At 39.0% G+C, this 27,576-nt stretch overlaps 1 long non-coding RNA gene and 1 pseudogene across 1 annotated transcript; both read left to right on the top strand.

Moving 5' to 3' along the window:
- Window positions 1-6,884: 6,884 nt before the first annotated feature.
- On the top strand, window positions 6,885-26,741 carry LOC116657624. The gene is made up of 3 exons (XR_004312812.1): window positions 6,885-7,014; window positions 24,583-24,647; window positions 26,718-26,741. It is a non-coding gene; the product is annotated as an uncharacterized LOC116657624 (long non-coding RNA).
- LOC102515805 lies at window positions 19,023-21,861 on the top strand (annotated as a pseudogene).
- Window positions 26,742-27,576: the final 835 nt, after the last annotated feature.

Below are 27,576 nucleotides of genomic sequence, written 5' to 3'. Positions count from 1 at the left end.
TCCTTAAGGACACGTGTCTCCTGACTGGCTCACGTCAGTGTCAGTCACAGTCTTCATCAGGCAACTTTTGACAACCTCTTGGCTTTTTGCCTTTATAAGCCCCTGACTCCCGTCCTTGAAACACTCAGTTTTACCCAAATCTGTGTCTCCCAAGTTGCAATTTATTTCTTCCAGTTTTATTGAGGTATAATTGACCTACAGCACTGTATTATAAGTTTAAGGCGTACAGCATAATGATTTAATTTATATATATCATGAGATGATGACTGCAATGTACTTTGCTGTAAATATTAACATAACTATACCCCTGTCGCTGGGATACAGCAAGATGATTACTTAGGGTTCTCCAAGGGAGAAATGAAAATAATAGAGTACCTATATCTCTGTCTGTCTGTCTGTCTTTCTAGCTTTCTATCATGGCTGAAATCCATAGGGTGGGCCTGCAGCCTGGAAATTCAGGTAAGAGTTAACATTGCAGTCTTGAGTCTGAATCCCAAGGGACGATAGTCTGGCGACTCAGATTGGGTTTCCATGCTTCAGCCACGAAAAGAATTCCCTTCAGTTTGGGGAACCTCAGTCTTTGCTCTGAAGGCCTTCAGCTGTTTGGATGAGGCCCGTCAACATTATGGAGGGTAATCAGCTTTATTCAAAGTCAGTGATTTAAATGCTAATCACACCTGAAATATAATGTTCACAGAAACATCTAAACTGGTGTTTGACCAAGCAACTGGGCATCATAATCTAGCCAAGAGATATTTATCAGGAGTTGGAGAGGTTTGTTCTAAAGGGATATAAAGCTTCATTCCAGAAGGAAGTAATTTGCTCAGCACAGTTCTAGGTCACCTCTGGGCTCCTGATAATCATGAAGTCAGATCTGATTTCCCAGCCTGTGACTCTTTGTGTCCAGCAGGTGGCACCAAATGACCAGTCATAGCTCAGATGCACAGGCTCGTCTTTGGGAACAGGTGCAATGTATTTATGTATGGCCAGCATCTTAAACAAAGCACTCATGTTGTCTGCGACTCTTCTTCACCATTTTACTGAGACGTGTGGATCAAAATGAGAAGTTCACAGGCAAATGGTTGTCTCTCCTGGAATGTGGTGATATTGTGGAATAATGAAAATGTTAAGTCAAACACAGAGACAGGCCAGTAAAATGGCACCTAAACACAGGTGTGGGGAACTCGTGTGTGTGTGTGTGTGTGTGTGTGTGTGTGAACTTGTGCTTCTGAGAAAGATTAAACAGGAGTGGAAATGATGAAAAATACTTCAAAAAATGGTAAAGAAAATAGTGTAGAAAAACCTGTAAAGGGAATAAAGTTGGAGAAGACGAAACAGAGAGAGAAAAGCCAACTCGAGTGTGCATGAGACTGGGCTATGTGGATAAAGTGTTAACACGGGAACCCCTGGAGAAAGGATCCATGCGTCCTGATAACAGAAGACCTGAGTTCCAAATGAACATCATGTAAGTGGAGGATTAGGAAAAAAGACACCAAACCATCTGCAACCAATTCAATGGAATCCTTTATTTTAAGGGACTCTTAACTTCATGCTCACAAAGACCAGGAACTTTACACATTACACACAGCATGTGTTCCAGGAGGCAGGGTTGAAGCTGCAGGCACTGAAAAAGGAACCTCCCTACTATGGAGAAGGAGACAGAAAACCGCAAGGCTGGGGTGGAATAGTAGACCTATTGGGTTCACTTCTTTGTTAAGCTGTTAAAATCTCCCTAATTAGAGGGAGGGCACAGCTCAAGTGGTAGAGTGCATGCTTAGCATGCGTGAGGTCCTGGGTTCAATCCCCAGTACCTGCTCTAAAAGAAATAAATAAATAAACCTAATTACCACCCGCACCACCCAAAATAAAAAAAAAAATTCCCTAATTAAAAGCAAAAGTCTTTTTTTCTTTTAATCTGCTAATCTTCTTTTTTTCCATCCACTAAGGTGGAGGCTGTGAGGAGGGGGTTTATTGCTTGCTGCTGCATTGAGGGACCTGTCACTCTGTATAGAAGCTGCTTCCAGAGCAGGACAATCCCCATCGTAATTGAAGGAATGGAAGGTAGCTTGAGCTTAATTATTAACATAGTGATTGATGGTTTTGGTCCATTCGACAAAGTAATAGTCTTAATTCAAATCCATGTGTTAATTTGGCTTTTGTAGCTTAAAGTACAGGCTAAATTGCCTTGAGACTGTGATGGAACTGGTTAAATGCTTTATAACGAAGTTTTCTTTCACGAAAATATGTCCCCCTCTGTTTTTGCTCTGTGATAACTTTAGCTGTCATTTAAATTAGAATTTGAGTTATTTATGTACGATAAAGATCCTTGTGCTTAAAAAGGCTGTGTCTTTTTTTTTTTTTAACACTTTTTTGATTTTTTAAAAAAGATTCCCCTTCTAGGCTTTTTTTTTTTTTTTGACTTTTTTTCATCATATAAACCCAAAACCTAATGAAATATGTCTCCCGGTTTTAGAGGAGCAAAAAGACGCTCAGAGACAACTTTCTCAAGAGCAGAATGCCAGAGTAATACAAGATGAAATCCTGGCCCATCATCTTTCCCAACAAAAGGAGGCAGAAAATGCTAATAAGAAAATGAACGCTGAGGTATTTTCTTTAGTCATTTTCAATCGTGTGTGTATGAATTTGTATACTTACATAGTTTTAAAATCAATACTATAGGTACAGAAAGTATAGAGTTTTAAAAGCCTATATATGTAACTATATTTTCTGGGGGTTTCATTTCTGGTCCATTGGATAAAGCAATATTGTGAATTCAAATCCATTTGCCTACAACAGTGACATAGTGACATTCACAATGTCCTCATCCAAGGAGAGGCTGTTCATATTTTCCATAGGAATTGATGAACTTTCCATTATCTCAAAACTGTTCCTAATAATGGCGAGCATTCTAGTTTCTGGCAGTGATCTGACTCCATTTATACACGAATGGACACGTTACTTTATCATTTCCACTGATGGTAAGGAGGAAAAAGTATAGCCAGTTCAGAAACCATGGTTTGGGTGTCATTCTCCTACGTGAGATAAAAAGTAACGTTCTGCTCTATGTGGTATCCGATTTCAGTACAAGGAGCTTTAGAATATAGTGACAGGCATGGCATAATCTATAATTAGTGATAATTTATTGATCTGTATTTTATTTTTAATAAAACAGTTCACAGTATTTCCCTGCTATTTCACATCCCACATCATGTCTCCAAACCCACATATCCCGAAGCCCGTGTCATCTCCCGAAGCCAACATGATCTCCCCAAGCTCACATCATCTCCCCGAGCCCACATAGTCTCCCCGAGGCCGCATTATCTCCCCAAGCCCTCATCGACTCCAGAGCCAGCATCATATTTCCAGGCCCACATGTCCCCAAGCCGACCTCATCAACCTAAGCCCACATCATGTCCCCAAGCACAAATCATCTCCCCAAGCCTGCATGATGTCCCAAGCCCACATAATCTACCACAGCCTACAGCATCTCCCTGAGCCCACAGCATATCTGCAAGACTGCTTCATCACCCCAAGCCCGAGTCATCTCCCACAGTCCAATCATCTCCCCAAGCCCACATCATGTCTCCAACACATTTCTCCCCAAGCCCGCATCATCTCCCTAAGCCCAATCATCTCCCCAAGTCCACATCATCTCCCCAAGCCCGCATCATTTCCCCGAGACCAATAATCTCCCCAAGCCCGCATCATCTCCCTAAGACCAATCATATCCCCAAGCCCACATCATCTCCTGAAGCGCAATCATCTCCCAAGCCCGCATAATATTCCAAGCCTGCATCATCTCCCCAAGCCCAATCATCTCCCCAAACCCGCATCATTTCCCAAGCCTGCATCATCCAGCCAAGCCTTTGTCATGTCGCCAAAGCCGGCTTAATATCTGCAAGTCCGCATCATTTACACAAGACCACCATCATCTCCCCAAGCCAACATGATATACCCGAGCTCAACATCGTCTCACCGGACCCCACATAGTCTCCCCAGCCTGCATCATCTCCCTAAGCCCCAATCATCTCCCCAAGCCAAAATCTCCCAAAAGGCACATTGTCACCCCAAGCCCGCATAATTTCCCAAGCCCCCCATCATCTATGTATATTCTATAATGTAGTTCTCTGTGATAATTTTAAAAATTGAACTTTGTGTCTAAAAAAATTGGAGTCTTATAACTACTTGGAGCTTGAATTCCACTTCATTTCTTGCCTAAAACTTTGAAGCGACATGTTCTAGAAGTTATTAATGAACCCATCCCATTTATAAAATAAGGGAAATCATGTATTTCTTCATTGAAAGTGAGAATATGGCAAGTGCATATGTGGTCATTTCAGGTTAGATCTATGTTTTCATCATTTTTGCCAGGACATGGGACGTCTAAGCATTCTCCTAGTCACACTATAGAAAATGAAATCTTCTTTTTTCTTTTATGACATGGCTTTTAAATGTTATCTGGTTCAACTTCACCATCAGATTTAATCAAAAACTTAGAAAAAATAAATATTTCTAGTGTGTGTAAATTAAAGTTTAAGGGTCAAAAATTAAAACTACGTACATGAAGAAAAGCATGGAAGTTCACCAAATTTCTGGGTCTATAGGCTCTCTTTCACTCTGGTGTGAAAATCGAAGCTATTAGCAATGACGGTGTACCAGGCCATCCATTAAACTATATGCTTCTCACCTAGCAGCATGTTGTGCAAATACCATTGCAGCAAATCACAGGAATGATGTGTTCTTCTGTGGGCCAGTCACACGGGGAATCTATTATTTCATACTTTATCGAGCAGAACAGAGAATGATTATAAAAAGTAGTGCTTCTATTTTGGAAACTTCTTTAACTTGAAATTTGAAATTTTCTTTGGGTATTGTTTCAGCTTCTTTTTAAAGTTTAAAATGTGTAACACTTAAAAATTGAAATCAAAAAGCACTAAGAATTGGGTGATTGTAGGCAAGCATTAAACTTACAAAAGAAACTATTTACCCCAAGTTTACTTCTAGGTAGCTATTTCTGTTTAACTCTAATAATCAAATAACATATGTTCAAGAGTCTACTCTATGTTTCTGAAAAAGAGGAATTTTTGAACCACATACAAGAAAAGAGCAACAAATGTAGTAAGAAAAAGTCATTTAAATTCATGGTGGCCACTTGTTAATTATGAAAAAGGTAAAACATTTTAGGATATTACTGTGTGAGTTCAAAAATGAAAGAAGTTCCACAACAACCACAATTTGAAGATCACATCTCAACTAAATATTTCATGGAACATTTGCAGACACTGTAATGATTAAATATAAACACTGCAGTCCTAAAACTGTAATAAGTGTCACCAGTTTAAAGAATTGTATGTCATTAAACCACATTTTGAGATTCGTTATTCCTTCACCTGTAAGGAAATTGTGCTCACGTTTCAGACACCGTTCACTTTGTTCCTACGCCTTACACTTAGTTTTTCTCTCTTTATACACAGAAAGTATAAGGGGAAAAAGACTTTCCTCTACCCTCTTGGGTTCTAAGGGGAGGACAAATAATTTTCTTTCTACCCTTCTGAGTTTTGGGCTGAGACCACTGTAATAAAGACAGGTTTCCAAGAGAAAAACAAGCAGAAGTTTATTGACATGTACACCTCATGTATATATGGGAGATACCCAAGGGAAAATGAGTAATTCAAAGAGACAGTTTAGAATTCCAGCTTATATAGCATCTTCAACAAAGAATAAATTTGTGGAGAAATGACAGGACAGCAGAAAGAAGGTTCAGGCCTCCAGGGGTTGAAATAAAGGCTGTTTAGTAAAGTTTGTTATGCAGATTGCTCTGGTCCCAAAACTCAGAAGGGTAGAAAGAAAATTATTTGTCCTTCCCTGTAGAGCCCAGAGGGATAGAGGAAGTCTTTTTCCCCTTATGGGAAAATGGGGTGTCTACTGGTGTGATTAACTTCTGTCCTTTTTGGTAGAAATGGGAGAAGGAACGGCTGTGAAAATGTATGTCCTGCTTTTTTAAGCAAACAGGGGAAGGTGAGATCTTTTCTTGTATCCTCAGCTCAAAAGAATTCTTATGCCCAAATCATACATCTGGGGGTGGCACACTCTGCTACACTTCAGTTCAAAAGCTGACTCTATGAAATAAGCAACAAAGCAAATTAACAGGAGACTAGATTCACAAATTTATTGTTTTAAATACTCATACATACACATACACATACACAAGGAGTTTCACAGGAAAAAAAGAAAAGTACTCCCCCAAAAGGGGCGAGATTTGAGAGCTTATATACCACCTTAATAGGGGAAGGGAATAGGGGGATGTGGGAAATCTAGGGGAGAATAAAAAGGGTTCTTTGAAAGATAAACGGACCCTTTCTAAAGCCTTTTTATTTGTTTATTTTGCTTTATTTAACTTTCCTGCAGAAGCTTTATTGTTTCCATTTGGGCTGTGACTTGGGCGGGGCTCCAGGATGGTTACAAGCTGCCTGGTGGCTGCAGGCAGAAAGGCTCAAGCAAGAAGTCCTGACACCAGGGGAAGGCAGAGGCGCCCCTCAAAGGCTCCGGAGCTCCCGAGGCTCCAGTACTGCTCGAGGATGAGCCTTTGAAGAGATACTCGCCCTGCCCACCCTGGGCTCAGCAGGACTGAGAGATTACTCAGAGGTTGCCCACCATGAGGATGCCCTCCACCCGAACTCGCCTAGGCGGCCGCTCCGGGAAGCCGCTGGAGGGGGCGGGGCCAGGCACCCGCCCCGGGAAGCCGCGGGAGGGGACGCGGCTAGGCACCCGCCCGGGAAAGTGTGGGGCCGGGGCGGCTCCCGCAGGGCGGTGAGGAGGGGGCGGGGCCGGATGGCTCCGGAAGGGCCCAGGGGGCCTTTCGCGGCTTCCAGGGTTGTCGTCCGCTTGTCTTGGGGCTGCTTCCGTACCGTACTTTCTGGAACAAGGCAGGCCGCCTCGCTGCGCTGGCGTTTTCACCCTGAGACTCAGCCAGCTCCCCGGGGTCGGGTCACGGTGGAGACAGAGCCGGGCGAGGTGAGTGCGGGGGACCCACGGGCGCCCGTGACCAGCCGGGTGGGCGGCCTCCGCGCGCGGGCGGCCTCCGCGCGCGAGGTCCTCCCGCCGAGGCCGGGAGCTCAGGGCCGCTTGGCACGAAAGAGCTGGCTGTCTGGTGCCGGAGACAGAGAAGGGCTCAGAAGGCTGTCCTCGAGGTGGTGACTGGAAAGGAGGTAGGAGGCTGGAAAGAGGGGCGTCCCCGGTGAGACACGCCCCAACACAGCGGGACCCTCAGGCACTCTCAGGTGCTCATTCCCTGAGATAAATTTATCAAATTGAGGGTGAAGACATAGCACAACGTTACAATATATTTACCATTATTTCCTCACTGAAACGTAGCACGTTCTTTATAAGCGCTACTGATGATGGAACACGTCTCTTTTCATTAAATATATGTATATATAATTTCAACAAATAATTACAAAACCCGAAAATGTTGCTAGCTGCCACACAAGACAGCAAAAGGATGGCACAGTCCATAAAAACTAACTACGAAAAAAATTTAAAATACAACTGGAAATTTTAAATTTATATTCAGCATCTCAGTATTTGAGGACATTTATGAGAGTAGAAGACAGTGATTGGTTATTGGAACTATAATTTGTAGCCTTGATAGAACTGACAGAGTATTTAAAAATATCAACTCTTTGGGGAATCTTTTAGTTTGTATTATTTTTGAAGCTCTTTCTCCAAGCACTGATACCGAAGGATAAAGAAACAGTTCAAATGACAGCCAGCTCGCAAGGCTTTGTAAAACTCGTGAAAAATATATTTGAAAAGAAAGAAAAACTCAAGTTATCCCGGAAGTAAATGCTAGTGGGTTCTGTTAATTATTTTTGTTTCCTCATCTGAGAAGTTTGGGAAGGGAGCATGAATTGAAATGGGTTGCTAGTTTTGGTTATAATTCAAGGGGCTTTATAATAAAAATTAAATGGGGTTAGAATTTTTAAGTATAACCGGAAAGGCTCTAAAGCAAATGTTTGTGTTACTAAAATAGAAACTTAAAAATGATTACTTGTAACTACTTTTGATATTCAGAATTCAAATGATTTTTTCCTTTGTATCCTCCCATCTTTCTAACATGAAATGAATAAAGTATTTTGAGATTTTATGCATGTATGATAAATATATTCATATACAACTTTGGTATTTGATAAGTAAAATTTTTAGAATGTCACCATATGTATCACATAGAAACATACAAATTTTTGATTAAATGTATTTTCTTCTAGAAGTTAATGAAAGCTTTAAGATTCTCATTCCCAGGGCTGTAATAAAGCAGGAAATTTAGTCCCACAGTATTAAAAAAGGACATCAACTTGATTAATTCATTTTATAAAATGAAAGTATATGAGATTACATATCTTTTGAGTTGAATTTTTATTTCAGCTCCTATTCTGTATTTTTATTTATTAAATAGCCTTAACTCTCAGGCTCTTTGGTTTGTAATCTTGTTTAATGATCTTACAACTGTGTCTTTATTAGTTACTGTTTGAAAGTCTAAAAGGAGTGAAAAAGGAACCAATTATTCTATTTTCAATTCTAACCTATTATGTGTGTGTGTGTGTGTGTGTGTGTGTGTTTGTGTGTGTGTGTGTATAGCAAATGCCTAGTAGATTAGAATTTAAACTCATCCTAACTATTGATGAAAGTTGTGTTCCATTCCTTGTAATGTTGGCTTTGTTTGGTGTGAAAAGTACTAAGACAGCACATTCTCAAGCTGTAACATACCAGCAAGAGAGAACAACCTTTGAAATAGTTTTCAGAAGCCAGAAAGAACACCTACATAACCTTGCACCGTGTACCTGGCTTGCATATCAAGCACTGAGTGAAGATTTGATTCCTGCTGTTTCAGTTGTCCTACAGTAACAGCCCCTGCCTGTAGTAATAGCCCTTGCCACTGTTAATATAAAAAAGACTTCCAAAATGCATCTCTCTGAGCTATATAGTCTCGCAGCAGAAATAACAGATTAGATGTTCTTTCTCATGGTGGTTTTCTAAGACCAGATTATATACCTTTGTGTTTTAAATTAATGAGTTTCAGAGTACTTTGTATTTTGGGAAGTGACAATATTTTACAAGTGCCCACTATGTGGAACAAGGTGATCAAAATGAATTAAGGTGGTTGGGTGTTAGAAAAATCATGGTAGTATTTTCTCACTTTTTTCTAGTTTTATCCAGATATAATTGGTATATAACACTGTATAAATTTAAGGTGCACAGCAGAATGATTTGATATATGTATATATTGCTGGATGATTACCACAGTTCGTTTTGTACCATCCATCACCTCACATAGTTACAGATTTTTTTCTTGTGATGAGAACTTTAAGATATGCTCTCCTAGCAAATTTCAAATATACAACACAGTATTAACAGCATCCTCCAAACATTTCAACTTGTTTTAATGTGAAATATAACTCATGTGTAACCATGAGATATGTAGATAAATATGGATACAGACGTAGTTCTAGATAGAAATACAGATATAGAATCAAGGTTTCTTTTAGAATTCAGAAGCCTCTCCATATATTCTAAGAATAGCAAACGTCAGAGTAGCCCGCAGAACGAAGACAGATGTTCTCGACAAATCTGTAGAAAGTTGCTGCAATTTATAAGAATATGTAGGCAGTCCTCACAAACTTCCTTGTTTGGGCCACAAAAGTGAGCAGTTTCCTAGGTAGCCAGCTCTGCAATTCATATCTGTAACTGCCTCAGTAACCCCTTCTTCCCTCCTGAGAGACACGTTTTGTGATGCCACTTCTCACTGACAAAATTTAGAAGAGAATAAAGTGATGGTGAACTGCCCAGAGACTATCCAGGACAGACACACATACACAGAGTACTGCAAAATAGAAACTGCTGAGCAGTAAATTAAAAAGCAGTCAGCAGTGTATCACTCAGATAAAAAATAAGTAGCAGTTGCATTTCCAGCATCCATGAAGATCCTCTCATGATCCCTCGTAACTATTCTCTTTCCACCCAAGAGGTAATCATAAGGAGGAGTTATATAGTAATCATGTGCTTTTCTCAAGTCTGAAGTATGTTTATTAAATGAGTCAAGCAACTAGATTTAAATTTAGAGGGGATAATCTCAGTGTAATTTTTACCAAATGATTTTAACCTCCAAGGAAACCAGTTTCTTCATCTATACGACAAAGAACTTGGTACTGATTTCTTAGAGGAGATCTGAGAATTTAAATGAGAGAATAAGTATCAAAACAAACAAACAAACAAAAACCCCGCTATCATTTTTCCTGCTAAATAATATGTGCCTAACAAGTATATATTTTCAGGAAATACATATTTTTTTTGTCTGTGAGTCATTGTAGAGATTATCAACTCCCTGTATCAGCAGTGCACAGGAAGACATTTCTAGTTCTGGTAGGCTATGTCAAAATGTACCCATCTGATTCAGTTTTACCTTTTGTCATATTTTATAAAACATTCTGTTTCTACAGGCTTACATAAAACCAGATTATATTTTACTTAAGGAATATAAATTCATATATTACCCAATACTCGATTAATAGAAGAGAAAATGTTTCTACAGCCAATAAAACAATTTGTATTTAAATGATTTAAAAATTCAATTTACAGTATAATTCTAAGCTCCCAATATTAAAATATTTACCTATTAGCATTATCGTTAAATGACCTCTGGTTGGTTTCTTTGGATGATGTGTTTAGAGCTTATATTATAGGTTCTGATTAAGCAAACAATCGTTAAGAATACTTACTTATTTTGTTTAATAACCTACCTTGGGTAGTAGCTTGAATAGAGATTAAGAACATAACTTCTAGATCCAGACTTCCTGGTTTGAATATTGGCCTGGGCAATGACTAGTTTGATGTCCCTGAGTAGTTACTTAAAATTCACGTTTCTTGATTTTATGTCATAAATTTTTTTGAAGATTAAATGAGTTAAAATATCCAAAAGTGGAACATAAGACTTTTTGTGAAAACTTCAGCTCCTGTCACGTAATTTTTTTCCGATCATTCCTACTCCTCATTTAAGAAAAATTTTATATCTTAAAATGAGCTATTACTTACAAAATATATAAACCACATGGCAAAGCTCTTTGTCAAAAGCTACCCAAGTGCATATTATGGAGTTTTCCTTGAAACTTTGATAAAGGAATTTTTTTTTAGTATATTCATATCAATTTTCTTTCTTCTTATTGAAGTATAGTCAGTTTATGATGTATCAATTTCTGGTGTACTGCATAGCAATTCAGTCATACATGAACATACACATATTCATTTTTATATTCTTTTTCATTATAAGCTACTAGTAAGCAATTTTTGATTCAATGAAGACAAGTTAAAAGCTTTGGAATTTTGTCAATTAAAACTCCTCTCTGGCCACCAGTTGTATCTTTTAATGGATTCAGATCAAATGGTGCAAGGCTGTCGACTTCTATCTTGGATAGAAAAGCTGGAAAAAAAGTGTCACGTGAATTTTAACAATAAGAACAAGTCACATAATATGCTACATCATGATTACAGGGAGCAAAAGTCATAGAACAACCAATTAGATTAGAACTGAAGGAAAGAAAACAGTTTCAAAGGAGGTACGGGATGTGAGCATTAGCCAGTCTGTGGCAATAAGAAAAAGATGAGGTCTCCAGACAAGTAGATGGAAAGAATTCAGCCATTGTTTTGAATGAATTACTAAAGGCCGCGTGTGAAATAGCATGAGGATACAGAATCCCAAAATGTTGAGGGCAGAGCGGGAGTTTGCCCACACTCAGGCTCATTTCTGTAGAACATGCTAGATCTTCACAAAGACCGGGACAAGGCGGCATGTGAGACAATGCTTTCCTTGGTGATGCGAGGCTGAATGAGTGGCAGGACCACTGTTACTCTATCTGGTACCTCCTCCACTAAAGAACAAAATGCTAAAGTATTAGTAAAGGGGAAGGCAGCAGATGTTTTTTCCCAAGAGCACAGGTAAAGACCAATTGCATCTTGAAGAAGAAAAGAAAAAAAAAGGAAAAGAAAAGGAAAGAAAAATACCCTCTCCTCTTGGAGAAAGAGCAGGAAACCCTCCTATGCCCAGACCACTGGGGGTCTCCTGCTGTTCTAATGTGTTTATGTGGGACCAATCCAAAAATACCCATCACCTTGTGTGCACTGTTTGTGCGCAAAAGGGATCCAGAAATACTCAGCCTCTGACAAATTTCCTTTTCCAGCGTTAGGCCATTGAGGAATTGTAGAGAGAGGTTATGCCTTTTTTTCCTTCTACTGATCTCTTTATCCCATGAGGTATCCAGCAGTTGAAGAGCCTAGATGTCAGTCAGCAATATGCATTATGATCATTCCCACTGAGGTTAAAGAGACAACTAGAAATAAGATCAAATGTAAATAAGGCAAAACATTAGAATGATACCTGAGTGCTATCTGCAAGTATTCAGACATTTCCGTGCTTCTCCTATACATTCACCATGCTACTTTCCTTAAAAAGTATCATGGTCTTAAAACTAAAAAAAAAATCTGAGTTCGATTTTAGGAACATTATTACCATTATGGCCACTAGCCATATAAATGTATTAACTTTATAGCAAACTCACTAGGATATAGTGTTCAAAAATGTCAAATAACTTGAAAGACTTTGAATATAATTCTGAAGAGATTTCATGGAAAATAATCGAATAATTATTTAAAATTAAGTTTTGTGAAGTTTTAGGGGAATAAAAAGATGCCAAAATTGATTCACAGTAAACTAATAATACTAAACTTCTTTCTTTCACTATTCACCACTCCCTTGATATGTTCTCTTCTTTGCCTACAAATATTAGATCCCATGTGGGTGCACTCCCTTACGACCATCATTAATACTTCTGACTTAACACTTTAATTAATTAATTAATTAATAGTTGCTCACTAATCATATCAACTTGACAAAGTCCTAACTTTAGTTAAGCTCAGCAATCTGCTTTCAAGAAGCTATATTACCCAAAAACATCTCAAAACTACGTTACGTGGTCTCTTTAAAAACTCGTGACCGTCAGCCTTATATTGGCACTCAGCACTAATAAATTACCACTAGATTTCTATAGTGAATTCATTTTCACATTTGCCATACCCAGAATCACTTCTCAATATGATCTCACTTCTGTTTTCTGATGGTAATGTCATCTTTGTTGATAGACAGATCCGGATCATGTGGAAGATTAGTTCCTTCCCCTCTTGGGAGTTCAATGCAGAGCTCTGTGCTGGGCAGCAGAGGGCCTTGGCTGATGTCACCCCCCCACCCCCCCACCCCCCGCGAGGACCCGGCTCTCACCGCGGCCCTCACTGCGCAGAACTCGGGCCCGAGTGTGCACACTGTCTGGTGTTCTTTAGGCTACCCCGAGATATTTTTTGTTTGTTTGTTACTTAGGGAAAATAGAAGTTCTGTGGCCCAGCTTAGGCTGACCTGTAAGTGTGTAACACAGTGCAGGGCAGAGCGCCCTGTGGCCGGGCCCACCTGCAGCCCACCCGTGATCCTCGCTGCTGGGCCCTTGGCCTGTCTGGGTGTGGGGCCGCTCTGCGCCACCTGGGCTGTGGGATGACCAAAGGTGTGGGGTTGGGTGCACGCTAACATGTTTCTGCTATAAGGTTTCCTTCCAAAAACCTTAGGTAGCATCTGCTCTTTAAGGCAGTGTGTTCGAGATGCTCTTGGTTGACAACTTATTTTTTTTCTTTTTTTTAATTGAGAAAATAGAAACAGTCTGTTGGGAACTCACTTACCTTTCTTCAGTTAAACCTGCCAAGAGAAGCAGTTTAGCCGAGGGCTTAGCGGCATGCTTTCTGGAGCCCACCTGATGGGCTTTGAATCCCGCCGCCCAGCCATCAGCTGTGCAGCCTTAAGCAAAATGCTTTTCTTTTGTGTGTCTCAGTTTCCTTATCCATGTACAGTACAGAGATAACACTTTGCAGGGTTGTAATGAGGATTCAGTTAACAGACGTATACTGCTTAAAACAGTCTTACATATAATAAACCAGTATTAGTTTTTGTTAAATAAATAATGCCTATCTACAACTAAAGTGGAAGCCTGTGTGTTTCTAACCATTACAGTGAGGAATGGATGGGCTCGTCCCTCTCAAAGGCCACCTCCACGGTTGGTTCTGGATCAGAGCCTACTGAGAACTTCATTCTTGCATGCCATGAATTTTTCTAACTCTGGGTCTTTCTGACTGGCATAAAATTGTTCTTATTGTCTCCCAAATTAATTACCTCTTATCCTCTCCGCCTACCTTAATTGTCCTCTTTGACAATAAGATCATAAAAATAGATTACTTGTGGCAAATTGCATTTTGCAAAATTGTCCTTAGCAATATTTCTGGATTCTCTCCAGACTGTTACTGGTCTCATCAAGGGGTAGATTCCTCCCCACCTTTCCTTGGACTCAGTGGGGTTTCGTTTCTGCATCTATACATAGAATGTTGGAGGGGATATTGCGTGACTTCTGAGCATAGAGGATAAAAGATGATATGCTTTCACCTGATGCTCTCTCTTGGGATATTTACCCTGTGGTCCAGCCATCCTGTAGTGAAGAAGCCCAGGCAATACGGCATTGCCAAGTTTAGGAGATCTTGTTCAACAGCCCCAACTAGCGTTAGCCTCCAGAGAGCTTCATCCTCCAAACATGTGAACAGGGAAAGCTTCAGATAATTCCTTCCCTCAGCCTTTGAATCTTCTAGTTTGAGGTCCCACGTATTACGGAGCAGAGACAAACTATCTCTGTCATGACCTGTTCAAAATCCTGACCCACAAAATCCATGTGCATAATAAATCATTGCTTTATGGCGCTGACTTGTGAGGCAATCTGTTACACAGCCACAATAACTGGAGCATTTGATTATAATAATTAGAGTGACTCTACATCAGGGCGTGGAAATTTCCATTAGGAAATGTCAAGTTGATGGAGATACGGAAATTGTAAAAGACAAGTTAAAATAAATGAAGAAATCACCCAGAGGTTCTGAAATCCCTCTGATAGAATTTCTAGGAAAAGATTATGAAAAAAGCAATTAGAAATAAATAAAAGAAGGATTCCCTAAAGGTGAAGAAAGACTCTTCGTTTTATGCGGGATGTACAGGTTTGGCCATTATTATATCTTAAATTATTCAACCTACATGATTAGAAAATCTATTAATGGTAATTTTATTCTTTCTACTTTTAGGTTTTAAAAAGTTATTTTAAACTTTCTCATACTCAGGCTGTGTTTAGCGTGTAATATAAATTAAAATAAAAATTCAAAACAAGTGTAGTAAAGTTTCAAAGAGTCTGTAGTAGAGCACTGTATCAAGTTTATTTTACTTGAAACACTGTCATTTTAGAATGTCTATCTGATTGCTGTGATTCTAAAAAAATGTAAGCATCCTTCTTTGTATGATTCTTGACATTTGATATATTGATTATCGACTTTGACAAGAAAATTAGTTTTAGCTTTCAAAAAGGACATTGTTTATTCATAATTCATAAACACTAATTTAAGTTTTTAAAAATTCTCTGTCTTAAAGCCAATGATGATGGATTTATATAATTTTCTATTTTCTTTGAATAATCTCTTTATAGCAATTTTTCCCTTAATATTTTGGATGGAATACTAGAAACTACATACTTGTTTTGCTAGTGACAGATATGTAATTAGTCATTACTTTTACCTACATAATTTGGTGTATCTCCAAAATTCTCAATTAAATAATTTTATAATTAAGTGTAAATGGAAACATCCTCGTATCATGATATATGGACCATTTCAAGATTTTGGTATCACTCTAATACTTACCATTATTAATAACAGCACTACCTGTACATTGGTGATTTTTAGTAGCCCTGCTTGTAGAAAACTACTTCTGTTTTCCAGTTTGCCTTTTGTTTGTAACTGCGTAACAACAACTCTTTGATCTGCTCAGGACCTTGGGTGTGCTGACCTTAGTCACATTTCCTCTCCCCCTCCCCGCCCTTCATGCCCTCTCTTCTCTCTCACACAATTGTTTTTCATGTCCCAAGGCTAGGGTCACTTTCATGCATACTTTCCTCTCTCTGGCTTCTTTGTTCTTCTGTTACAGATGCAAGGTCAATACCTCATGCTGGTTAAACTTGAAATGGATGCCAAGTTCATGTCTACACATGAAGGGTGAGCAGGTCAATACGACTGGGAAAAAACAAACACCCAAACATGGTGACTCATCTCATTTTAGATTTTAACCACATCCTTCTCGTGGTCCTCAGAAACCTCAAGTGGCCATGTTCCATTTCTCGAGACAGCTCATCATCAAATATTATCAGATAACGTCACATGTTTTCATCTTTTCTCAAATTCCAGTGTCCTCTCTCTCATTTTTATTTCAGCTATGATCTTGCTCCTTATTGCAATAAAAAACAAAAGCAGAGAAGGCTGTCATCGTCACACTACCAGAAATAACAACTGCTTGTATCTCTTTTCATAGTCTCTGTCTTCCCTCATATTAGAATAAATAATTGTTCCTTTTCCTTTCAGAATCAAGCCTTCAGTTGGGTTTGTAATCTCTTCTCCTTCCCTGTGCCTGAGATACTGTTCTATAATTATTTCTTCTCTCTTTTGTTGGCCTTCTCTACTTGATCGTACTCATATAAACAAACAAAAAAAATACAAAATATTCCTTCTTTAATAAAACACCTTTTTTCACCTTTTAACAAACCCCAGCTATTGGAATGGTCCTCAGCTCCTTTTTAGATCATAACCATCAAATACTTGGCTACGTTTATAGCCTCCACCTCTTTACCTCTGATTCTACCTTGAACACACCACCACGTCCACAAAATGACCCTTGTGAAGATTACCACTAATGACTACGCTTCCTAAATGGTGAGTTCTCAGAACTCAAAACAAGATGAGCAGAAGCTCTTCAAGAATTATTATACCTTCCTTCTAGACACACTTCTTTCAATTAATTGCCAGGATGCTACCCTCTCCAAATGTTCTTTTTAATTTGTATGATATCTACGTGTGTAAATAAAAGATATCTTCTTAAAACTTAAAAGAACTACTTACTAGATTATAAATTTAACTAAACTTCTGCACAACACTATGCAAGAATACAAAATTTAACTCTGCTCATGTATGAATATTTACAGTTTGGTAATTGATAAATTTTCCAAGATTTATTTTAACTTTTGCAGTAAATGATAATAACACATCAAATAGTTCATTTTGTTATCAACGTCATTCTTTCTTACTTATTTTTGAAAGAAAATTGCATGTTTAATAGAGAAAGTGTCATAAGAGAATTGTTTAAATCTCCAAATAAGATCTCTAGTCAAAAGTCCCTACTGAATTCAAAAGACTTAAAATTTATTTTGCTCTAATCTTTAACATGAATGAGATTTTTTTCCCTCTATAATGCAAACAAATTTGGGGAAGCAGGGATAAGAATCACATCTTTAGACTGCTCTCTACCTTTCCTTTTATTTTCTGCAAGGATTCAGGTAGCAATAATGTAATTTAAGGATATCAAAAATCAATTGTTTTAAGTGGTCTATTCAGTTGATTCTGCCAAATATTCTGGCAGATTCACTCTACTTCCTTTGTGCACAACTTTTCTTTCTCTTTTATGTGGTACTCAAAAGGCAGATGTAATTCTGTATCTATGTTTATTTTTTTCCTAGAATTGATACCACTTTGTGGATATACATCCTTCTCTCGTGTTGGATCAGGTGCATTAAAAGAATAAGAAGAACTATGAATGGGTGCTAAAAATGTGACTATGAGATTAAACAAATAAAGAGGCATTCCCCATTAAGCATACTTTCTCCTCACTTAAAAAAACAAAAACTTTTAAAAAATAACATTTTTTATTTTAAAATTTCATTTTTCTGTTTTTTTTTCACATTGAACTGTATATATATTCCATCCAGAAACCTCTAGAAAATAATAGATGCATACAAGTGGTTGACAGCAAAAGATCAATAAAACATTGAACAAAACTGTTTTTCATAAGATTTTATTTTGTTCTTTGACCAACAGAGGAATTGAGAGTGGAGGAAAGAAGCAGATGAGCTATTTGAATTAGAGAGTACTTAAATTAAAAACTAGAAGTTGAGTCCGTTAAAAAAAAAAGTTGACTCTGTAGATCATATGGCTATTTGGAAAAGTAGGATCCACACAGGGAAGAGCAAGTGCAAAGGACCTGAGGTAGAATCATGCCTCCTGTGTTAGAGGAGGGGCAAGGAAGCCAAGAGGGACGCAGCCTGCTGACCTGGAGCTGTGCAGGGTGTGATCCGTGAGGCAGAGAGGGGAGGGCAGATCATTGTCCGGGCTGTGACTTTTCTCATGCTGAACGTTACTCATTGTGTCTCCTCATGGTCATAGGACATTAGAAAACGTGAATTCCCCTTGAACACAAAATACAATGAAGCTTTTCTAGACCATAATTCCTGATCACAATCCTAAAAGTTCAGAGTTAGAAACTATATTAAAAACACTTAATCGTCCATAAATAAAGAACTATTTCCTAACTACGGATCAAAGAGGAAATTAACTATTGAATTTAAATATCTAGATAATAATAAAAAAGAATAGTAAAAATAACATGCATGGGTCACAACTAAACTATATTAAGAAAACAAATGTGTAAATAATTCACTATTTACAACCAGTATGCTTTATGTTTTACTGACTTACTATTTTAAAATAAAAATCTGAAAATGAGTGGGTTAATGATCCAATTTACGAAAAATATGAAATAAAAAATAGAAGTTAATTTTAAAAATCTAAAATAGTGAACTAAAAAATAATAATCAGCAAAAAGAGCAAAGGTTTTTAAAAATTTTGTTTCTTTATAACACTGAAACATACAAAAACCTGGAAAATTTAAATAAAAGAAAATAAAAACATGATATTCACTATTGTAAAGATTTCCCCACATTTAAAATTATGCAAGTACAATTTAGAAACGTTTGTAGAACCAAAAATCGTGTAAGTTTTAAACTATAGATTTTTACGAACCGGAGGCGGTGGCGGCGGGACCCCCAGGCCTGCTCCGGGGACATGAAAGTCGGCAGCGCGTTCCTGGGCGGCGGCGGCGGCGGCAGCGGCCGGAGATGGAGCCCAGCTTCCCGCCGGGGATGCTCAAGTTCAACCACCGGCTGGCCCCGGTGGCCAGCTTCGCCCCGCCCGCGGGCACGGCCGCCGAGACTCCCCCCACCCTGGCGCCCACCTCAGACGGGACTTTCAAGAAGGAGCCGGCGGCGCCCCGCGCGGCCTTCCCGGCGCAGAGGACCCCCGGGGGCTTCCTGCAGTCGCCGGTCAGCATCAAGCAGGACAAGCCGGCCGAGCCCGAGGACCCGCCGGGCGCCCCCCTGCACCAGGGCTCCGGGGGCCTGTTCGCCGGGGCGGACGAGCGGGCGGCGGGGACCGGGGAGGCCACGGCGTCATCCAGGACCTGAGCGTCCTGCACCCGCCGGACCCGCACTCCCGCAACGTGCTGCTGGGCGGCGGCCGGACCGAGGACCCCCGTGGCCCCGAGGAGCCAAAGCCAGACGCGAGCGTCAAGAATGTGAAGAGGCCAAAGCCAGAAGAATCTCAGGGAATCAAAGCCAAGAGGAAGCTGAGCGCATCTTCCAAACCGCCGCTGGTGGGAGACGGGGAAGGCGCCCTGCTCTCCCCTCGTCAGAAACCGCACATCTGCCATCACTGTAGCGCCGCTTTCCGGAGCTGCTACCACCTGCGGAGGCACGTCCTCATCCACACCGGGGAGCGGCCCTTCCAGCGCAGCCAGTGCAGCACGCAGCACGGGCTTCATCCACAAGTACCTGCTGCAGAGACACGAGAAGATCCAGTCCCGAGAAGACGTTCGGGCGCGCCGAGTGCAGCATGAAGTTCATCCAGAAGTACCACATGGAGAGACCCAAGAGGACGCACTGTGGAGAAAAGCCACACACGTGTGACACTTGCCAGCATTATCTCTCAAGTACCGATCGCGTCTTGAAGACAGGCGCACCATAGAGAAGCCATAGAGGAAGGGCCCGCGGCGCAGAACCCGGGGCATCCGGCCACAACAGCGTGGGGAATCTGGCTGTGTTGTCGCAGGGAAATCCCAGCTCTTCGAGGAGAAAGGCGAAGTCAAAAAGCATCGCAGTTGAAAACGAGGAACACAAGACTGGTAAAACGAGCGACTGGCAGGCTTCGAGCAGTATGACCCTGCAAAGTTACTTGGTAGAGATGCCAGCCGTGTCTTCCAGTGGAGGCATGATCGGCCCTCGTATAGATGAGCTACAGAAAAGGGTGCCCAAATTGATCTTTAAGAAAGGAAGTAGAAAGAGAACGGAGAAGAACTACCTGAACTTCGTGTCACCAGTACCAGACATGGTGGGACAGAAGTCCTTGTCTGGGAAACCAGGTGGCTCGCTTGGCCTAGAGTCAGACAACAGCGTGGAGACCGTTAGTCTCCAGAGCGCAAGTGGCAAACACGGTCAAATGAGCAGTAATTGGGAAGATGTCATGCAGTTCTCGAAGAAAAGAAGATCCTTACCAACTGCCAGCAGCAACAGTGCCTTTTCCGTGAGCGTGAGACACACGGTCTCCCAGCAGTCTTGTCATTCAGTCTGCGGGCGTTGGAGTTTTAGACAGCGAGGCCCCCTTGCCCCTTACTGACTCCTCGGGCCTGCATGTGGAAATTAAGTCTTGTCACGACAAGTCTGGAATTCCTGATGAGGTTTTACAGAGTATTTTGGATCAGTACTCCAAGTCCGAGAGCCAGAAGGGGGATCCCTTCAGCATAACGGATTTCCACACCTCGGGAGGACATTCAGAGTTGGTGCAAGAAGAAGACTTGAGCCCAGGCACCCAGATCAGTGATAAGGCCAGCATGGTGCAAGAATACTCCAAACACCTCCAGCAGGCTTTTGAAAAATTCACGAATGCAGGTTTTGCTCTTGGACACGGTTTCCAGTTTGTCAGCCTGTCGTCACCTCTCCACAAGCACACTTTATTTCCAGAAAAAGATATACACAACATCTCCTTTGGAGTGTGGTTTCGGCCAGTCTGTTACCTCAGTGTTGCCATCTTCGTCGCCAAAGCCTCCTTTTGGGATGTTCTTTGGATCGCAGCCAGGTCTTTATTTATCTGCTTTGGATGCCACACATCCGCAGGTGACCCCTTCCCAGGAGCTGGATGATCTGATAGATTTCTCAGAAGAATTTAGAGACTTCTTCAGCCGTCCAGTCCTCATCTCAGAAACTGACTAGCCAGAAGGAACAGCAGAAAAAGCTTTCAGATCCCATCTCAGGAGTTAGCCGGCCAGGTAGCTCCTCAGAAAGATGTAGAGACTAGAACATCGTACCAGATTAAGAACTTGGACAAGCATTTGGTTCTCAGTTCAAGTCGGGCGTCAGGGCGCCAATGACCCCATTCACTAAGTCTAATGGAGAAGTGGACCACAGAGCAAGGACTTCAGTGTCAGATTTCTCAGGGTATGCAAATATGATGTCAGATGCTAGTGAGGCATGTAGTCGGAGGGTAAAGACGCCCCCTAGCCAGAGTTACAAGTAAGGCCCAGGAGTCACCAGGCTGGGGGGCTTCTAATGTTATTTCATTTTATTTTGAGAACGCTGCCATTGGAATGTTTCTACGTGAGCCTATTAAGAATAATGTAATGCCCTTTCAGTGCAACTTTTCATCTTTAGTTTATTTTGTTGGCGTGATTTTAGCTCTGTTTGTATTATGAGTTTTAATCAAAATCAATAGATTAAAATAATTGAAAATGACAATGTTTAGCAATCAAATTTACATGTATACGCTGTCAGGGAATAGCCCAAAAGTTTTAAATGCAAAAAAAAAAAAAAAAAAAAAGGTACAAAATAACAAACCCAAAGCAAACAAACAAAACTTTGTTGTTAGGATTAAGGGTATTGTAATTGCTTTACTCTCAGGCAAGTGTCATAATGCATGGGAATTCTGTACATTATCACTGTAATGGAATATCCAATTTACGGGGAGTATGATACACATTTCATTATTTAAGTCAGGGGTTGAAAACATTTCAAATTACTGTCTCCATCTGGGCCGATCCAAAATTCTGAATTGTTGGCTGCCTATAGTTTGTTGCAGCTTTTCAATGTACTCTGAGCTTCCAAACCACATTCATTCCAGCCTGGAAGAACAAATATTCCTGCGTCTTTGATCAAAGCCTGAAATGATAGCTTTAATAAAAGAAGGAGGGAAAAAAAGCACCCTCTCTTCACCCCAACTGTGACAAGGCCTGTCAGGAGTTGACGGGCACAGTGTTGACACCCAGGTGGTTGGTTGGTTCCAGTATTAGAACCCAAGTTGGAATTACATCATTCTTTGAAAATTTGGGTATGTGTTATTTATTATACATGGCCTAAAAACACTGTTCCCTGTCTCTGTTATTACATGTCACCCACACTTCTGGGGTTTTTATCGTGGTTATTTTTGTTCTTAACATGTCCTTTCACTCAGAGTTCTGGGCCTGCTTATTCTTTCTTCTCCCTGTCTTGACAGTTTCAACTTCAGAAGGAGTCCCATTCCAATAGGTAACTGGCTATGCATTTCAATATGCCTTCTGGCATCCAAATACTAAAACAGTAGGGTTAGCATCCTCCCTCCCCCTTTTTAAGAACAGAATCCTTACAGATGTCCATGTATAATAAAGCCGCCCTACTCAGAGCTATAGATAGTGAGTAAGAAGGTTGTAATTCCAGCTGGTGACAAAGCCAATGAGAGGGGTGAGAGCGTCTCATTTGGTGGTAACATCGGAATCTTTCTGTGAAGTTGCAGCTTGTTTAACGTACATTTTGAAAGGGTGTGTCAGTCAGTATTGCACGGGGTCGTGTAAAGTCATCAAACCTTGCTATGAACACTAATTGCCATTTGAAGCTACTGGTGGACAGTGGCTCTGCTCTAAACCACTTTTTAGCAATTGTATTTTTTTCCTGATTATATTTCTTAATGTACTTTATGCTGGTGAGTTTTTTATGTAGTTTTGGTGATGTTTCAGTCTTAGGTACTCTTCTGATGTCAGAGAAGTACCACTGGTTGTTTGCAGTCTTATTGTGTAATCGGCTTCCATGTATAACAAAATAATTAATACTATGCAAGTGTGAAACACTTGTTATGAAGGTAGTGTTTTAACAAAATACTAGTTAATTTCCTCCCCCACTTTCCTCCCTTAAGTCTGCTTTACCAGCTAAAGGGTCACTTACTTGTCATTGCAAGGTTCTTAGAAAATGTGTTTAATCTTCTTAAATACACGCAATACTAAAAAGTCTGTATTTCAGTAAGTGCAGTAAGTTCTGTTAGGGACAGAGCATGAGGTGTAATCAGATGGAGAGGCCCTTTACCGCTGTTACCTCTGAGCTGTGTGGTCTTCCTCTGGTGTTTTGCTTTATGCAGGTTTGGAATTTCTTTAACTTTTATTGTGTGTACTGAATACTGCATATGTACTATTCTGATTGTTTGCTCTAGTTTACTACCAATAAAAGACCTCTTACACACACACACACACACACACACACACACACAGAAGTGGTAGTAAACTATAAATCTAATTAAATAGCTCCAGAAAATGATAATATCTTCAATGAAGGAATATAAAGGAAAACCTAGACATTGGTTAAAAAATCAATTAACTTATTAAAATATAAATCGATTACAGAGACATGATTTCAATGCAATTTTTTGATAAAAGCATTTCAAATTTCACTTAGAAAAATGATTGTCTATGGTAACTAAGAATTCATGGTTGGATTCTGAGAATTATACAGAGTGAACTGCACCAAATCATTCCTATGTGCAGGGACAGCCATTCAGAGCCAGACTAGTCTTAGTTTTCTTGACAAATCACATAGCCATATCCTGCTGCAACACAGCATAGGGGTAGTGGCTTCCAAACACAAATGTGGGTGCTAATTGCAAGAGGAAGAAAAGAAAATTGGTGGTTGATAAACGTTCTCCAATGCCCAGTTCACCATGTAAAATAAAACATTTCTATGGATTAAAAATTCTCATGCAATATGTAAAACAATAAGCAATGAATGTAGGAGAGTGTTTGAATAAACTTGTAGTGCTAGAGACTTCCTAGTGTTTCTTTGCAACCATGTCTTTTTTCTAGTTATATGTAAACGATTTTTCTACCTGCTTATTATAAATTTCACATTTAAATGTTTCAGTTATTTCATTATGCTTTTCACAAAAATAATGTAAATGACAATGAGTCTGCTACAGACTAACTTTGTTAATATTATTCATTGTGGGTATTTGATATCTGGTGAGATGTTTTGGTTACTGACAAACAATATTTAATTTCTTCTGAATTTAAAAGAATTAAAAAAAAAAAAACCCAAAAAGATGGTCCCTAAAAATGGTCATAAGTATGTTATATTTTATGAATTGTAAGACACTTTTGTTTCCAAAATTTTTAACATTTTTGAAATCAGGATGAATTTTTAATCAATCATGTATCATATTTGAATTAGGAGAATTGTTTTCTTTCACTATAGCACCTGAAATGATGTGTTTTACAAATGATGAATATATATCTTTAATTTCTAGGTAAGAAGATACCACAGTGATATCTGAAATTTGGATATTTTATAAAACATCAAGACCATCAGAAGGTATGTAGAATGATACTGATTTGTAGAAATTAATATTTATAAAAAAGACATTAATTTAAGGTAGATATAGAATAAGCTACTATGGTTATAAATTGCTCTTTAAGCACTACTTTCACTGTATCCTCCCAGTTTTATATGTGGTGTTTTCAATGTCATGCAATTGTGTTTTCTTTATTTCCATTAATTCTTTTTTAACCATTAATTATGTAATACAATTTCTAAATAAATGGAAGTTTTAATATACCTTTTTTCCTATTAACTTCTAATTTGTTTTTGTTATAAAGAGACTGGGTTATCTGTGATAATTCTCTAAGATTATTTAGATTTACTATAAGGTCAATCACATAATTAGTTTTTGTGCATGTTATTGCATGTACTGTTTAGAAAACAATATTTTCAACTATTAGATGTAGAATTGTATACTTGTACATTAGCTAAAGTTTATTGATTTTGTTATTAATTTTTCAATGTATTTTTAATTGTTATCTGCTTGACCTATAAATAGCTGAAGAAGTATATTGAAATCTCACACAAGTATGTTAGTCCTTTGAGTATTGTAATGTCCTCTATTTTTGTTTGAACTATTTTGGTTTAATTTTTAGATTCTATACTTTAAAATTATTGGAGCACTTAGACAAATACAACTTTTTCTCAAAATATTTGTACCATGGTCTCAATGATGCTTTTTTAATCTGAAGTTATTATTTTGAAAGTAAAACAGCTTTATCTGTATTTCTTCAGCATATATTACAATACTGAGCTAATCGTAAAAACTCAAGATATTTTTGTTGAAAGAATGAAGTTTATTCATTGCTTGTATTTAAAAGACTGATTTTTAAGTGATTGTAATCTCTTAATATAAGAGAATCATCTTTCAAGACAACATAAGAATATTGCATAGCATCAAAACACTTGCCCACTGATGAAGAGTCAGGATACCTTATTTCAATCTGATTTTGGACAATGTCAGGCACTGTTACTGTCAGACATGGATTTTGACTCCTTGCTTTATTATCAGCTTCTCCCCTAGCCTCTGTAACTAATCTCTTGAATGCTAACTTAGTACCTTTTAAGATACTCTGTTTATGGACCCTGGATTGACATTTTTAAGATTGCCCTCCATGAACTAATTTTGTCCTCTCAGTCCAACTCTACACCCTTGCACTATTTCTTGTCTATTCTACATATACCTGTTTTGCTGGAACTTTAAGCAACATTGACATAGCTCACTATGCCACTTTCATAATCTAGGAACACACCTACTTAGCCCCGGGGACTTATTTAATACACGCTTGAGGTTTTGACATACATTTGAGCTAAATTCAGATTTTTCAAAATAAGCCCTAGTTTTTTAGAAAGAATTACTTCTTCAAGACTGCAGTGTCAGCTCCTGGCCAAGAGTCTCAAGTCTGCTCTACAGATTTTGGACTTGCCAATGACTAACCCTCAACCCCCACAATCATATAAATATATGTATTTAATCTATCTATCTATCTATCTATCTATCTATCTATCTATCTATCTATCTATCTATCTATCTACCTATCTATCTATATTCCCCTCTGGCTCTGTTTCTCTGGAGAACCCTAACTAATACCCACTTGGAGGGATAAAAAAGAATAAAAAGACTAATAATGTGTTAGCTGGGTCTTATGGCAAAAATAGAGGAAAAAGTGGTATGTTTCCAATTCCTCTTTCTTCCTACTCCTGTCTCTGGCAGGATATAATCATGTTTCAGATATGTATGTATTTCCCTATGTTGGACCACGGCATGGCTATACCCATGTTTAGTTTATTGATAGGTTATTTCAAAGAAAGCCCCTGGGTACAGTTTGGTTTCAAAAGGTGTCATCTAAATAAGTGAAGTATTGTCTGCAGCTACCCCTCCTCAGATTAGGTCTGAGATCTGTGTGTATGTGTACGTGTGTGTGTGTGCGCATGTGTGTGTGTGTTTGTGTGTCTCCTCCTCCCCTGTGCATTAGAATCAGACTATTTCTGACTGAGGCATCTCCAATAAGGCTGTAAATGGCAGACATGTATCTTACTTTTCTGGGGCTCACTTACTTTCAGGTTGGAGACCAAAACAATTAATTATGTCCCTTAGAAGAATCGTATCTTCCTTTTGAGAAATACTCAACAATAGAATGGTAGGTCAATGACAATACTGTTTCATACTGTAACTGACTAACCAGCCTCTTTTTTTCTTAGGGAGATAATCATACCAATAATCTCAAGAAACTTTTTAAATCACAGGCTAATACTTAGCTTCTTGTACTCGTGCACCTTCCAGTAAACCAAAAATTGTCAACTTCAAGTTATAATTCTGTTTTCTTACTTTAAAGGTTGTAATAATAATACTTCTCAAATTTACTGCTATCCATAGTCATAATATTGTTTTTATAGTGCTTTAAAAGTGTCTTCTTTACATGAGACATTATGGATTAATCTATATCAATAAAGTGAAATTATATAAACAAGCATAATAATATAGTTGATTACACAAAATAATATTTAACTGAATAATGTTGATGATGCATGATACAGTTGCACTGTATTCAGCAAAGGTTAAAAGCAAATAGTCATAATAACAATAAAAAGACAAATTTTAAGACACTCCAAAAATATTTTATAAATAGGGCTTCTACATTAGTAGTAAGTTAATTATTTAAAGCTATGCAAGTGCATTAATTAGGAAAGAGAGTGTCAGGACATAAGTTGGTGTCAGAGAGAGTGACTGAAGACGTGTGCGTTGAGTCGCCAAAAGAACTGGGTAAGACTCAAAGGACTAATTAAAATTTCAGCCCCATATAAAACTGGTACCACAGCAGAACATTAGTCAACCAGAGCAAGACCCTCCACAGACAAACATAAAAATAAACAAAAACAATAGAGTGCCCTTGGTCTCGTTGTTCTCATTTAACAAAGAACA

Source organism: Camelus ferus, chromosome 18 (assembly GCF_009834535.1).
Source record: "Camelus ferus isolate YT-003-E chromosome 18, BCGSAC_Cfer_1.0, whole genome shotgun sequence".
Classification (NCBI taxonomy): domain Eukaryota; kingdom Metazoa; phylum Chordata; class Mammalia; order Artiodactyla; family Camelidae; genus Camelus; species Camelus ferus.
This window is presented reverse-complemented; position numbering and strand designations above follow the sequence as displayed.